The sequence below is a fragment of the Temnothorax curvispinosus genome, unplaced genomic scaffold (assembly GCF_003070985.1).
Source record: "Temnothorax curvispinosus isolate PA1 unplaced genomic scaffold, ASM307098v1 QBEX01017838.1, whole genome shotgun sequence".
Lineage (NCBI taxonomy): Eukaryota > Metazoa > Arthropoda > Insecta > Hymenoptera > Formicidae > Temnothorax > Temnothorax curvispinosus.
This window is the reverse complement of record NW_020227618.1, coordinates 117,415-133,115: the sequence shown is the minus strand read 5'-3', so window position 1 is coordinate 133,115 and position 15,701 is coordinate 117,415. Positions and strand designations below refer to the sequence as shown.

The following is a 15,701-nucleotide window of genomic DNA, read 5'->3' as shown; positions in this document are numbered from 1 at the left end:
GTGCGTGCAAAAATCATAAAATGAATTTATTAATAAAAGCCGGTTTTACGGGTTTTGAGCGAGTCGCGGCTGCGCTTCGTTACACAGCAGGAATATGATGCGCGGGGTGGTGAGAGCTGAATACAGCAGAATGGTGTAGTTTATTGCATGGGTGGAGGAATTCGAAACTACGTCATTGTTCGCGAGTGTTCTCAACTTGCCCGCTCTCCCCGTCGTAAAATTCTAGATCCTGCGCTTACGCAATAACATGTACGCAATAACTAAGTGCGTAAAACACACCGGATTTCGTAAAATTGATTCAGATGCAGAGATCCATCCTACTAGCATTTTTGAGAAAACGGCACAGGGTGCACTAAGCTTTGTTGCATATCCGGCCATTATATTGATCGTATAAAATAATTAAATGGACGGCTTTTGTATGAAAATGACTAATTTATATTATGCATATATTATTTTATAATTTCATGTAATACGTATTATTTTGTAATTTTATTTGAATGCCCAATGAATTTTTCGCTATCATAAAAGGGACGGCTGTGAATATTTGACCACCTACACTCGAAATTGATTTTATCGTATATAATATCAATGGGCACTACATTTTATTTTAAATCGTATGTGACGTTGGATTTATTTTTTGTATGTCTCTGACGTCGTGTTTATACAAGATAATAAGATTTATGGTGAAAGACCGTGGAAGAGTAATTAATAATTTTGAATAATTGTAAGCTATAAAGTCTGTGTATGGTGTTATATCGTTGCGAGCTACGTATGTTCTTTAGTGCATTATCCTTTACAATTTAATTTAAAAAAAGGTTTTATTGTACATGATATCTCTTTGTGATAGAAACACAAGTAAAATATATTTTTTCTGTTGTATTACTACGGTATATTGCTTCAATAAAAAAGTCCGTAACGTTATAGCGTTAAAGTATCACCTGCAACACTTCTTCCATTGAATTTTTTTAGCGACTGATTGATTGATCCCTTTATCACCGTAACTAGATTAATGTATTATGCATTATCAGCAAGAGATTAAATAATTCATAAGAAAATTTGCCTTTAGCCATATTAATCATTATGACACTTAATGACATTTATATAGTCTCAGAGACCATTATTACAGAGACACTTTTATAAAGCCACATCGTGTTTTTCCCATCTCCATCATCTTCTGACCTCTCGTATTTTAATAGTACTTAATTACTGCCGCATTAATGATTCCTTGTGTTTTGTGTATGTGTGTCTTTGTCTCCGTCGGATCTCTTCCAACCTAATTCTGCTGCAGCTCTTTGGAACCGTGCCATTGTCCTTAGTGATTCTCAGTTCACGTTTTATCAGTCTGTCGCTGTCGTGTTTTATCAGTCAATATCGATTTTACCTCCATATTTTTATTTTAATCCCGTGCACCTTACGCGTTCGTTAAAATCTCTTCACCGTTCAACGCACATTCGTACACCGGTGTACACGGTTTTTTCGTGTTTATCAGCAAGAACAGAAGGTTTTTTAATATTGCCCAAAGGTATTCAGTTTGCCTGGTATTCACTATTCTAAAAGCTTTTGCATTTAATTAATTTCGCATCAAGTGATCTGTTGACAATCGTTTGATAATTAAATCACGCGAAGCACCGTCTTTCATTCATCATATTCTCCTTTACCGAAAATGCTCGTATGCAGTCATAAACGCGTGAACACCATATATGGATAAGTGGTTACCTGCGGAGGACACCTTGCCCGGAAACGTTCGGGCACAGCTTAAAGCCATTATCGCGGTGTACCTCGTCGTTCGTTCAGGGCGACCATAACCGTCAACGGCAAACTCGGCGTATAACAGATGCGTGTCCGGCGAGTGCGCATATATCTGCACATATTTGCAACTAACCGGGGCGATGCTACGCGAATTTCATTACGCGAACGCACGAATTACTCAGGCAGGCAGGTGTCAGATTGAAATGCACTGGATGACCGAGTTGACCGACGGGCGAATCGCGACGATGATTGCACCGGTTGATTTTCATCCCGCAGCGCAAGAAGAGTTTCATTGCCCGTGCGAACATTTCTACAAAGTAAATATCCCATTTTCGGAAGTTCGATATAATCGATAAAGAGGGTAAAATTCTGATTTTTCACCAAAGAGTTTTTAAATCGATACAAGTATATATGTCTTAATCTTCAATAATTCCGGAGTTAATTAAGCTTGAAAGACAATCACGCCGAGAATTTAATTCACAGCATAACTGCTTTATCTTTATAAAAATCACATCTCAGCGAGAATTGTCGGGAATTTCGACCCTGCGACGTTCCACGTTCTCCAATTTATTTGTCTCGGTGGCGGATATTATTCCGGCGAGTCTTCGGAACTCTGAATTCCCGAAATCTTCGGGAGACAAACGCCGGAATCTCACGAATTTCCTCAGCAAGGAGGCAGCCGAAAAACATGCGGCGCCATTATGAGCGTATGCACGCAAACTCCTACATTTTCCCCCTATCTCGTCAACGTTCTTGTTTCTTCCGTCGACGAGAGTGAACTTTGCCACGTCGTGTCCACGACAGATAAAATACCGTCACTTGCGTATTCGTTGGTATTCAAATAAAAGTCAGAGGTTAGTGCGGGTTAGCGTCCTATGCTACACATACTATCTACTCGTTTCGTTCCATTGAAGATCATTATTATTAACAAACTGTGAAAGACATTGTCTTTCTTGGAACGCAAAGGTATTTTGAGAAAATAGTCGGTCGTATTTTGAATGAGCAAAAAGCTGTCTTTTAAATAAAACTGTTATACAAAAAATAAAAATTAGTTGAATAACATAAAATCTCTGATTACATTTATATAATGCTAGAATTACCTACGATGGTTGTGGTCCAAGAACCCTTTAGTATTTTCAATATTTTTGGGAAGATGTTATTAGAGATACGATTATAATTAAATAAACGTTACACTTATTAATAAACGTTACACTTATGAGATAAAATAATGTCTACAATCAACGAGCATTTGCAAGCATCGCACGTATATGTATTCATAACGCGAGAGGCGTGGAGTAGAAATAATCTGTGCGTAACGCGGTTTAATAAGAAACGTGAGCTTTGCTCCGAAAAATCTATTCTCTGTGTTTTAAATGAAACTTCAAGTGCTCTACTGTTGCGACACTCGGCGAGGAATTTCAACAAACCTCGAAGGATATGATAGTGGCGCCATGGATAATCCGCGCCCACGCCGGATTATTCCCACGCCTTATTTTGTTTTCCCTGTATAAACGATACAGTTTAAAATTTATTCGACAACGGATCTAACGAAAATGTAATCTGTATACTGAAAAAATAAGACGAGAAAGTAACTGAATCGTCAGATGACTAAATTACGATAGTATATAAGATATGGATTTATAGAAAGTATATATATTAACAAAACTTAAGATTCAGATTGCAAAAATCCCATCTGTTAATGGATTTCTACAGAAATCTGTGGGTCAGGAGAATCTCTTTTTTTTTTAAGTTATGTATATTATGATAAAAAGGGGACATTATTCTTTTAGCACCTCCTTACTTCCCTATACTCTCACTTGGACGCACTAAAGAATGATTAGCTTTATGTCCGGAAAGACCACTTTATCCACCCTTAAGTGTCACACGGGAAGATTTAGACCGAAAGATAGCGCGAAAAGAAGGGATCTGCTTCTCGTAATGAGATAAGTTGTTTCATTTGTATTTTACGAGGATAAATGAGGTTTACGAGGAATCCGAATATCATGGTGCATATATGATTCATTTATTGACTTCGCTCCAAGTTGATTGTATTTCTGACAAAATCTCAACAGTGGATTATAGTAACGGAGACTAGAATATTGCGCTTGTTTAAGCCGGATAAAAAATCTGTCAAAGCTTAAGCGCCAAAAAGACTTTTTTAACAATTTATTAAAATTACAGATAAAGACTTTATTGCAAAATACAATATTATTCTTGCGTATTTTATATATATATATATAATGCGCAAGAATAATATATGAAAGCTAAGAGAGAATAAGGATTATCTATTCGAGGTTAAAACTTGTATTGCTGTTAAAACTTTATAATAATTTTGCTATCCCCTTTTGAACGAATTAATAGGAAATTACATCATAATATTTCTTTTGGATACTTAATATAATCTTTTAAAAATCTAAGAGTTTACCTTTTGTATCCTTCTTAAGGCAGCCAAGGATATAAGGCTTTGTCCCCTCAACTTTCCATTAGACATTCAACGAGTTGCTACGGTTTTATGAGCAATAAAGGTCATGAGTGAAAAAGGAAGATTTATTCTTTTTAATCTTGTACATAGTATTCTGCCGGTGATAGGAATGACGTTCTTAAGGCATCGATGTTAAAATGCTAAAGTTCACGTAATCCATAACCGTTAAAGTAGCAATGCTGCTATTACTTTCCGTGCGATTAGTTAGGCGAAATTTAAATAATATATCTGCGCATAAATCACAAAATCGTGACTTCAAATTTTCATTAATCTTTGTAAGCTTTAACATCATAAAATCGCATGCTCTTGTGCATTATATATCACGGCCATCCATAAAGAATAGAGACAATCACATAAAATTTTATTATTAGCGTTATCACTAGCATTTTTAACATTATGCATTTTCTTTCTATCTAAAATTATATTACCTACATCATCACTTTTTCTTAATATCAATTTATATTTCTATTTATATTTCTATTTTTTGTGACTATATCGAACTACTCCGGTCGATGCCCCAAGCCTGAAGATAAAGAATTCGATCAAAATTTAATCTAGCTTGCAACGTGCCGTGTCAGTGAGATAATGCACTCGCTAATTTGATAAAAGCTGTGACAATCAACGGGTAACACACGGCAGATGGAAATCAAGTCCACACTGTGGCAATCTATCTAACCAAGCATCGTTGCTCCGATATCGATCGTGCGGGTAAATAATGTTGATATGCATCAGCGCAAACCTCAAGCAGGTTATACGCGAGCTATTATATTGACGAAATAATCATATAACGATTATTTGAAAAATTATTTTCTTCGCGTAAAAAGGTTACAAAATTCGAGAAGTTCTTTTCAATATATTTTATACGGAAAAATTATTCATACATTAAATTCGCAAACGAATCGACCCATAGCTGTTATTGTCGACAAATGTTAAACAACTTCGGAATTATTATTATTTATATATTTTGACGAATTAATAATGCACCTATAATGCACATTTCTATCGATCTCTCTTGACGAAAGGTTGATAAATCGTAGGGAAAGCGATTAACTGCATGTGAGTCATTAATTTACTTCCCGAATGAGATTATTGAAAATGATGAACATTGAAGCTGTATACGCCGGAGTTTATTATCAGACTCATTTCCGTGCTATCAAATTTCCATCGATATTAAAACTGGCATATTTTTGATAACAGCAAGCTTTATTCATAAACAATTAAGCGTGGCTTTTGCTAAAGATAATAATTGCAATAATGCCCGGATCTACATCTTGTAATTAATTAAGTTGACGTAACGAGCACGAAATATATTTCGCTTTTCCAGACGTAAACAGCAACAATGTTATAATTACAATCGCATCATGAAGTTCCAAGTCTCTTTAGGAAACTTAAGAAAATCGTGATATAATTCAAAAAAGTAAAAACAGATCTCGTGGAAAGGAAAGAGGAGAGGAATAAACTTTTTACCTATTTTAAAACTTTTCATAATGGATAACTTTTACTCAAAACTTTTTCTACTAACGCATGGTTTAAACGTTGTAGCACCTTGGCAAATATCTGAAGAAGTTTTAGAAAAGCAAAGTTCACGAAAAGTGTCAATGTCATTCGTACTTCATCATTTTTTCTTTCATCTCAAGATATATTTATAGTGAAAGATCAGTTTTTTTTAAGAAAGTAGAAGAGTTAAGAAAAATTTTATTTTAGGATCGTCATTACTTTCTTTCATGCTCTAAAGATATTTTCTTTTTAGAGATGGAGTTCTCCATAAAAAGAAATAAAATCCACTAGACGGGTAAACACAACCTCTCTATCGCCGCTCGAAAGTGTATAAATCGCAAAACTGGTTCGACCGATTAACTGCGGATGGAATACGGTGGATCAAAAGGGCTCGCATGTCATGAAAATTTCCATAGAGGCATCTCTGAACAGAGATTGCCGCAATACGAGGCGAGCAAATATTTGTTTGTACTCGCGGATGCTGCGAAGCTCGAATTTTCAGGGTGCGAGTACATTTGTGGGGGCAACTTGGTTACGTATCTATCGGTCACACGTGCGCGTGTTCGTGCCATGTACGTGTCAGCGGCTTACAGACTTCCAACGTACCTTGTTGACAGGATCAACCGGCGGCGAAACCGGTACACTCACCTCCCGACTTCACTACAACCATTTGCAACCAACAAAAAGTATTTTTTATCCGTCGAGCTCGATCAATTTTGCCGCGAATTGGTTTATGCGTTCGAGCGATACGATCGTTTTAGCATTGTAACCATCTGCCGAATAGCTCTCATGCAAATTTAAATTAACTGCTCTAATATGAATTCAATAGTATTCCAAGTTAAATTTTGTCATAACAACCTCATTAAAACGCCGTTTTATATCTCCAAATTAAATTTGGTCTTAATTTCATTAAAATTGCTTATTTATATCCTGTAAAAACGTAACTATTTTAAAATATTTGATTATGCGAAAATCTGAAATAATATGTTTTATTTTGATTTAACTATTGAATATTAATAAGTTTATTTGAATAGCAGAAAAACAATTTTTACAGTTCCAATTATAAAGTGAAAATGAATTATCGATCTCATACCATCTATTTATAGAAACTTATGAATAATTAATTGAACCGTATGTCGAATTTGAACTAACTGCAGGCAAAATTTTACATTAATCTAAATTAATTCCACATTGTGCAGAAAATGTTTAAAGATTTGAAACATATGGGATGTATATGCAATAATACAAAATCATCAATTTGTGCCAATTGTTGCAAACATTAGTCAAGCTATCAAAATGTTTGACGATATTTTAGAGAGATATTTCGTTAATTTTTAACAATTTTTTCTATTTTTATTGTAACATTCTTATATTCAATAATACTATAATTTGGAGAACATAAATTGTTGCGTGAAAGAAACTGACTAGAACGTTCTTCAAGCAATAATTTTTTCTTATCATCTCTGACCGACGCAGGTGCGTTTATACAGAAGTACCTAGTGTACTTTCTAAGAGGAATGGGATATGCGAGCGAAAACAGAATTTCGTAAAGTTTCCAAAGTGCAACTTGCTAACATAACACAACTGAACGTTCCTCCAGAATTTCGGCGGAAGCTTCCATCACGAAATTTCTTGCATCTACTATTAAAGATAAAAGGACGGATGTAGCAATTCATCGAGTGATTTTTAGTGAAGACGTACTCGTCTAAATACAAAAAGAGATTTTATAAAGCAGCTTTTATAAAGTAGCTTTTTATTACGATTTTTGATAAAATCTATTTTATAAAATATGTATAATATATACATTGCAAAGATATCTTATCTTTGTAGAAATCTTTCTGGTTCAATTTATTATAGATTCGATTATGATAAAGGAAATAATATAATTTAATTTTAAATCTCAAACGTTTTTGAAAAAGACAATATTGTCTTCGATATTAAACGGAATCTATATAAAAGCAATATGCTAAATTTAATTACGATAAATATGTCACTAAAACATAGTTTCTCTTTATCCATGTGAACTTAAATTTTATAGATATTATACTCGCGAATTTATATATTATTCTGACATTCGCGAAAGATCGTCTATCGAATAAACGAATAAACGAATTAAATCGGAACTATAATACATTTGTCTTGTTTGGACAAATTTTCTGTGCATGCTTTACGAACACTTTTAAAAAATTCAAAGGAAACATAATGCAGATCCTGAAGCTATATTTACTCACTCGGATGCGGTAACATTTATTGACCATTTCGTCTTTCCGTTTGTATGCATAGAACAGCCCTGCTTAACAGGACGATCGCGTAAGCCGTTGAAAAGATTCCGAAAGCAGGTGCTTGCGCCATTCGCGACGTGCATAAGAAAAATGCGCAAGAATTCTCTCGGGAAAATGCTTTTGCATTAACTTTTTGAAACGGGATACCGAGAAAGAATATCATCTTTAAAGATATACTTCTCCTCAAAACAAGCTTCAGCAAATGATAGAAACCTAATGTATTTCGCATCATTTATTTATGCATTTAAATTTCTTGGTTCATTCGTAGTATTTGAGTTTTTTCGAGATATATATATCTATCAAAAAATATACATGTGTAGTGCGTATCATTGTTTTATTTTGATTGATTATTGGAAAAAACTAAATTTTTTACATTACGAAATTCCGATGCATTGCCACTCGATTATGCTGCACACACTGTATCAAATCCCGATGAAATCCAATCGGGATGGATTTTGTAGGAAGGACCACAGAATTTCGACTAAATCATTCGTGAAAATATAATTCGACGAGCTGTATTCGAAAACGCGCGATCGAGTGATGCCCGACACGCCGGGCCGGTCGCTTTAAGTATTACGGCAGTCAAATTAATGGTTCGTAATTTAACGGTTTGTAAGTGCGAACGCGCGTAATGAAAATCAATGGCACGTGCCAGACGCGATACAATTCTATTGTAATCCCGCGTGTCTCGCGCGCCGTTCTACAAAGCTTTCACGCAGCTTGAATAGAAAACACTCGTCGGGGGCTTTTATTTTTCACGGTAATAGGATATCCTATTTTTCGTTATAGAATTTTTCCCGACCAAAAATATCGGCTAACGACGTAACAACCGTGTTTCTACGCCGCGCAGTATTCCTGCAGGCAATGCTGTTGATACACGGATTGCAACAGGAAATTTCAGTCGTCTATATATAGTAGAAATGTGGCAAACTTGGAACCGTCCTGGAACCGTCACATGAATTTAACGACATTTTATACGCGGGATTGTAACTTTATGTCTTTTAAATTCAATCGGAAATTTGAAAGTTATCCTAACGCATTTATATACGCGGAAAAGAGAGAACGTTGTTCAAAGTTTCTTCCGCTCCTGAATTCGGCGCGCGTATAATGTATCGTTTCGATTATATTCGAAACAAGCGCACACGTGTTCGAAAGAATCGATCCGATCTTACGAGGGTTGTCGAAGGATTGTCGTTGTTGTCACGCTTCTAAAAGCGCCTGGAAGTAAGCTCGAGCATTAACCCGATAATGACGTAATTAGTTCCGAGATAGTCCGCATCAGTTATCGATAATAGCGTCATTCGTTTAGTACACCGACATGTATTTACCACTTTTCTTCTTTTTCTTTACTTTCTTCCTTCACTTCCCAGACGTTACACTTTAAAGAAAGAATGCGAATTTATATACAGAATTTCTACATTCCATGTATAAAACATTAAATTCACGTGACGATTCGAGGAAAATCGAGATTTATTCATATTTTATTTATATGATAACACGAAAGAAAATACAGATATTTTGTCATAGAGATATGATGTAATATTTGAAATTCTCTACTTTCACACACGTTCAAGTTATTTTCATACAATTATAATGAGATCTTTACTGCACAACTGCTTTTGATAAAATGATATTTTTCTCTGACATTTTCTCTAATATTTCTTTTCGATGTGCATATTCTATTACTTTTTTAGAAAAACAAATTGTAAAAATATTATAGAAATATCATTTGCACAATACGTTATCAATTTACATGTACGCACTAATTGCGCACACATAAAAATAATCCATTCTACATTGCAGCCAAGGAAAGCATTTACTTATTTTATTTTATTTCTCCTAAGCAAGTTTGCTTACACCAAAGAATATTTTCTTACTAATAGCTTTCAAATATCTTGACACAAGTCTTTGAAAACTAGAAACCTGTTTTGAGCAAATGTAATGCTTATAATGACTTTATGGTAGATTTGCGAATTAAGTATTTGATAAGGTTATGTATCCGCAAATCGACTATAAAATTATTATAAGCATTACATTTACTCGAAACAATATACTTTTCAAAGACTTGTGTCAAGATATTTAAAAACTATTAGTAAGAAAATATTCTTTGGTGCAGCACAAACTTACTTTAAGAGAAATAAAATAAAATAAGCAAATGCTTTCTTTGGCTGTAGAACGATTATTTTTCTCTGTGCGTCGTCTTAATCGATAAGAAGCAATGTAACCCATATACATTTAAAGTAGAAGCTCTCTTATTTTATTAAATATCTATGTCATGTGATCTACCATCGATTTATAAGAAAAATTTGTAAGATTAATCGATGTCGTTACTCTTCGTGCCGAGAGCAGAATCGAATAAATTCTTCACCGCCAGTCTATCGATTATAACAAAGGATGGATCTTCGGAACACAAGAACGCACGTGATTCTGCTGCCTCGGCATTAAGAGGCAAATGGCATTATTCTGCGCCTTGCAGAGTACTTCTGAAATATCGCAACAAGGATACATGATAACAGATAAATGGAAATCCGCGTTCGCCCCTCGCATGCGAATCCGAATCTTAAATAAGGAACGCGATCGAGATATGTTACGGTCCATCGTGGCTGCATAAATATCCCCGGCGAGCCACGCGAGAGACCGACTTCGGGATATTACCCGTCAGATTCATCCGAATCCGCCGTAAAATGCGGGGGCGGCCAACCGAAAATGCATTTCGCGATCGTTGCAACACGCAATCCGCAGACGGTGACAAAAAAAAACAATGCACACGCAGGCTGATGGTGGATTTGCGTGCGTGCTTAGCGTAGCGTGCGATACATTTACCAACTTAAAATCGATTTCATCTCGACCATATTTATCTTGACATTTTGTTTTAACATAAGGTTCAAGCAGTGCAATAATCTCTTTTAATTTTGAGCAATTGAAGATTCAGAATTTTCGTAGATCAAACTTCCACGACTGAGGTCTATTTTTATCAATGTAGATTAACTTTAATCTCGGTTAACTTTTATCTTTTTCTAAGAACTAGAAAAAGATGAAAGGTAAGTTAAATCGAGATTGAAGTTAATCTACATTGGTAGAATTGGACATGAAATGCGCATATATTAAGATTTTTATTCCTAATAATTTCGGGTATTGAACTTCCTTTCTTACGTGGAATTTTATTTGGTACACAAACAACAAAATATTTAATTATAATATCATTATTATATCAATTTTTTTTTAATGTTTTAATGTTAAAAAACATCGATTTCGGATTTAATCGTGACATCTTGGTATACCAGATGGTATACCAGATGATGCGCGCGCGAATTTATCCGGCCACCCCGTATACTCGCAAAAATCTATGCGGAGATTCTCGGAGCAAAATTCCGGGGACTCGCGTCCGAATCCAAGCTGAAAAGTCGCTCGGAAGCGCGAGACACGTTTTGCAACTGCGAGAGAGTATTGAACCGGAGTCAAATCCGTCTCCGAGATTGTACACCGGGCGAGATGCACCTGTCGGCGTTTCCGTTTGTCTTCGACAACGACGTCGAGATTGTCAAGAACGACATGTCGGAGCGCGCGCACGCCTGGCGCAACGACGACGTCGAATTGTCGCGAGCCGAAATAAATGTCGGCGAGCAGTTATTCGCGAGCATCGCAATGTGGAGAATGTACTCACCTTCCCCGACGCCCCGCCCGAGTGCCCCGACGCCCCACCATCTCGCGTCGCGCCCCTCGTCCTGCCACTCCGCTCCGCTCCGTTCCGTGTCGTCGCTCCGGTCCCTCGTGCAAACGCGTGACGCGTCCCTCGAGGAGGCGCCGATGATTAGGACCGCTTCAGGACCGTTTAGGTCTCCGGCAGAGTCTCCGGCAGGTTGATTCTATGCGATGACGCCGACGCAACGATCGTCCGCCGCTTCCCGCGGCACCGCCGAACGTTACTCGCCCGCCATGTTGGATGCGCGTCGCGTAACCGTAACGCTTGAATTCGAATCCGCGGCAACTTCATTACGTCGCGGCCGGGTTGCTCGCCGCCTACGCAGTAGTATACGCCAGCGGGGGCTCGAGACGCGCCGCGAAGCCGGTCACTGTTGAGGCGCAGGAAACGGGTAATTGTCGATCGGATTTCCGAATTGATACCGATTGAGAACTCACCTCGCTCCGACGGCCGACCGGACTCTGCTTTCGGTGCTTGCCCTCCGGAAACGCGACCGGGGAGCGCGGGAGACGCGACGCCTGGCCATGTTGGAATGCGTGTCGCGTAAACGCTTTGACGCTTGTATTCGAATCCGCGGCAACTTCATTGTGACGCGGTCACTCGCGACGATGGACGCCTACGCCAGAGGGACTCGAAACGCGCCGCGATGTCGATCACCGTTGAGACGCAGGAAGCAGGTAATTGTTGATTCCCGAATTGATACGAGAACTCACCTCGCTCGATCAGCCGTCGCTCGTCTCCGGCGGGGCTCTGCTTCCCCCCGTAAACGCGGCGAGGAGCACGGGAGACGTGACGCGGGTCGCTCGACCTCCGAAACGAAATACTCGTACATAACGCCGCGCAGTAGCCGAGCGACCGTGCTGGTCGAGAAACGGAACGTGCGGCAATAATAACAGCATTAACGTAGAAAAATGCATGGGCTTTTGGGAGTTAAACGCGGTTAGTTGTGCGTGAGTTAACGCTGTGTAACATTTATTTAATAATTTAATCGCGATTTATAATACGAATTATAAATCGTTTCGGCTCTGCATCTTCAGCGACTCGGTGACAGATAAATTAAATAATATCATGCTCTCCAATGAATTTAATGTGAATATTTAAAATCTGAGCGTACAAAAGATAGTGTAATTTATAAGCGTACTGTTAAATATCGAAGAATATAAATCGGTACCTTGAGTTAGTACATTTTGTTATTTAACTACCATGTAGGTCGGCATTTATTATTTTAACATGAAACAGTATTATTTCAACTTCATTGGTTCAGTTAAATTAACGATATATATTTTTTTAGCAGTGGCCACTTATGGGAACGGCTAAAAATTACTGAAATTGGGTATAACTTGACACTACAAATTTAGCAGTGAGAGGAAATATACCCTCGAGGAAACAGAAAAATTCCGTCAGTATTTATGGTCTGCAAAATATTCGGACTGGAAGTGAAAATTGGGACTAACCGGCAAAGAGAGGTGAAATCCGTTAAAAAACATTGCTGGCGTAAAAAAACAGCTCGGATAAAAAAAAACGAACAGTCTTTACAACGTCGCCAACATCGTGTCGTTATTTTAGATACCCCGCATATCGACAGAAGCATTCGGAGGGAAAAGTATAACCAGCTCGACGCGTTGCGTATCGACGCGTGACATGGGTTTTTGACTTTCCTGCGTAGTTGAAACACCGGCCGGCATAAGTGAATAGTTTCGCGACCGCAGCTCGTGCATATTTCCAAAATACACCGTTCCTGTAACCCCACAACGAACTTGAGTGCAACCAGCTCGGCCTTCGGGCCTGTCGTTTTCTCACCTACTCAATATCTCAGGTATTTCAAAAACATGTCTATTTATATTGCAAATTCCATCGTTTTTTCGGCCATTTTCGCCTCGAGCCTCGTCGTTCGTATCGCGCCTACGGTCTGGAATCTGCCCCGGGACCGGAATTTAATCTCGTAAAAAGGGGGGCGCGCGTGGGAGGCTATCCTCTATAAAGGCGGCGACGTGGGACGAGCTATGAAATCTGCGGGACGTGACGTTGATTATTTCTGCGAGTCGGACGCGCCGTCGAAAACGTCTCTGCCACCGGTCAATACGTTCAAATCGCCGTCGTTTATGACGCGTGTTTAATTAGTAAATTTTAATAGGGGAAGTCGTTTCGGGGGAGGAGGGAAAGGGGGGAACGACGCGGTGCCGCGATGCCGCCTCTCATGGATTATCGATCGCGCTTTTATTTTCGCGAGTTAAACGAGGGGGAACGACAACCCGATTGACGAGAACAAAGAGTGCGGTCATAAAAATTTCCCCGACTCCTCTCACAACGCGAAAGACGCGTGTTCGCGTCACCGCTCTGTGTTTGCGATTAATTCACAAATATTAATCCGTATTATTAATTTACATTATATATTAATTCAGTTCGTGCATGTCGAAATTTTGATTCGCGAGCGAAACGCTTTCCCGTCTCTGTCCTCTCCCTCCCGCTGGATGAAAGACGGGAATACAAAGTGCTGATTTAATTAAATTATTAGTCTAATAATCGTATACGGAAACGCGAAGCTTTAATCACAATGAATAGAGCGGTGGTGGCGCGTATTCGCCGCGGACGAAAGTATTTTACGCGCGGCAGTGGCATTAATTCAATTGCATCGGGACAGCAAATTCCATAATGAAAATGTTTCACATGCCGGTTAGAGTAAATACGAACGCGGGATTATGAATTAACCGGGTAACGAAATATAATATAGTGTTATTGATATACATCGGGGTCGCGTAATGCCGTCCCTAGCTGCCGCGAATTATCGTTTAAAAGATGGAAAATCGCAAAATTTATTATATACCAGGATATATCTGCAGAATATCGACACTGACGATTAATCGTACTAGCAGTTGTGTACGGGCATTATTTCATCCGATTGACAATCCGTTGCTCTTTCCCGTCGATTTAATTGACCGTAACTGAAGTCTCGCGTCCAGTAAATTTTTATTTAAAAAAAAAATAGGGATGTCGTATTCTGCATGGCTTCGTCGGTCGAGGCTTCTGGCGTGTATCAGAATTTCACGGAACGATTCGACGAAGTTGGACGGATCAAACTCGACGGGAAAAAAAATCTAAAACTTGGGACACAGGCACGTCCAACGTGAAAATAGATGTGTCAAGTGCGACATAAATACCTTCACCGCGCGCGAACGGTCAGCCGATAACCGCCTATTTTTAGTTCTTATTTGCAGGCGTCCCGCGCATAATATCGATATTGCAATTTCTGCCGGCACAAGATACTAATAGCTGTTTTTCTGCGCATCTACATATCGATTCTCGGACATATACACGATGCCACTATGCCAGAAGATAGTAAAGTTGTGTAGATAGAGGTATAAGAAAATTTGTGTTTGCTGATGAATCGCGAATAATTTCGCAAAATAGAGAGAAAGAGAGAGAGAGACCTTTTTCTACGTTTTCCCAGAATTGTGCGGGAAAGATAATTGTACTAAAAACGACGCGCGCTGCAACTGTTCAATCTAAATGCTAAAAAAGTCATTGCATTGACCGCACTCGGTGCGGTTCAATTATGAACAATTACGGCGAAATTGCATTTGGTAATTACATGCGTAATATGCGAATAACTTGTTTCCGATTGACCTGAGTGCAACTTAAGTTTCAAATTTGAATTTCTAACACGGGGAGAAATTTGAAACATAAAAAATTTAGTGATAGCAATTTTCATGAATTTCCACGATTGTAGAAAGTCTGGCGTATTAACTAATTAAAGAGCAAACGAGTTTTCGTGTAATGCGAGTCTGTTACTCTCAAAATTCTCGCAAGAGGTACCGGTATCTTATAATAAGCTTAAATAACGAGGTATGCTATTATCACATGCCCGAATTAAGAGATAATTGTTAAGAACTTTTAGAGCATAGGTACTTGGAGAATCCACTAGCGTATAAATTTCGAAATATTAATAGTCTATATATATATATATATATATATTCTGTTCTACATTTTA

General features: G+C 38.2%; 1 protein-coding gene across 1 annotated transcript in view; it reads left to right on the top strand.

Moving 5' to 3' along the window:
- Nucleotides 1–15,701, top strand: part of LOC112467860 (potassium/sodium hyperpolarization-activated cyclic nucleotide-gated channel 1) — a 171,844-nt gene that overhangs the window by 62,170 nt on the left and 93,973 nt on the right. The gene's annotated exons all lie outside the window — the stretch shown is intronic.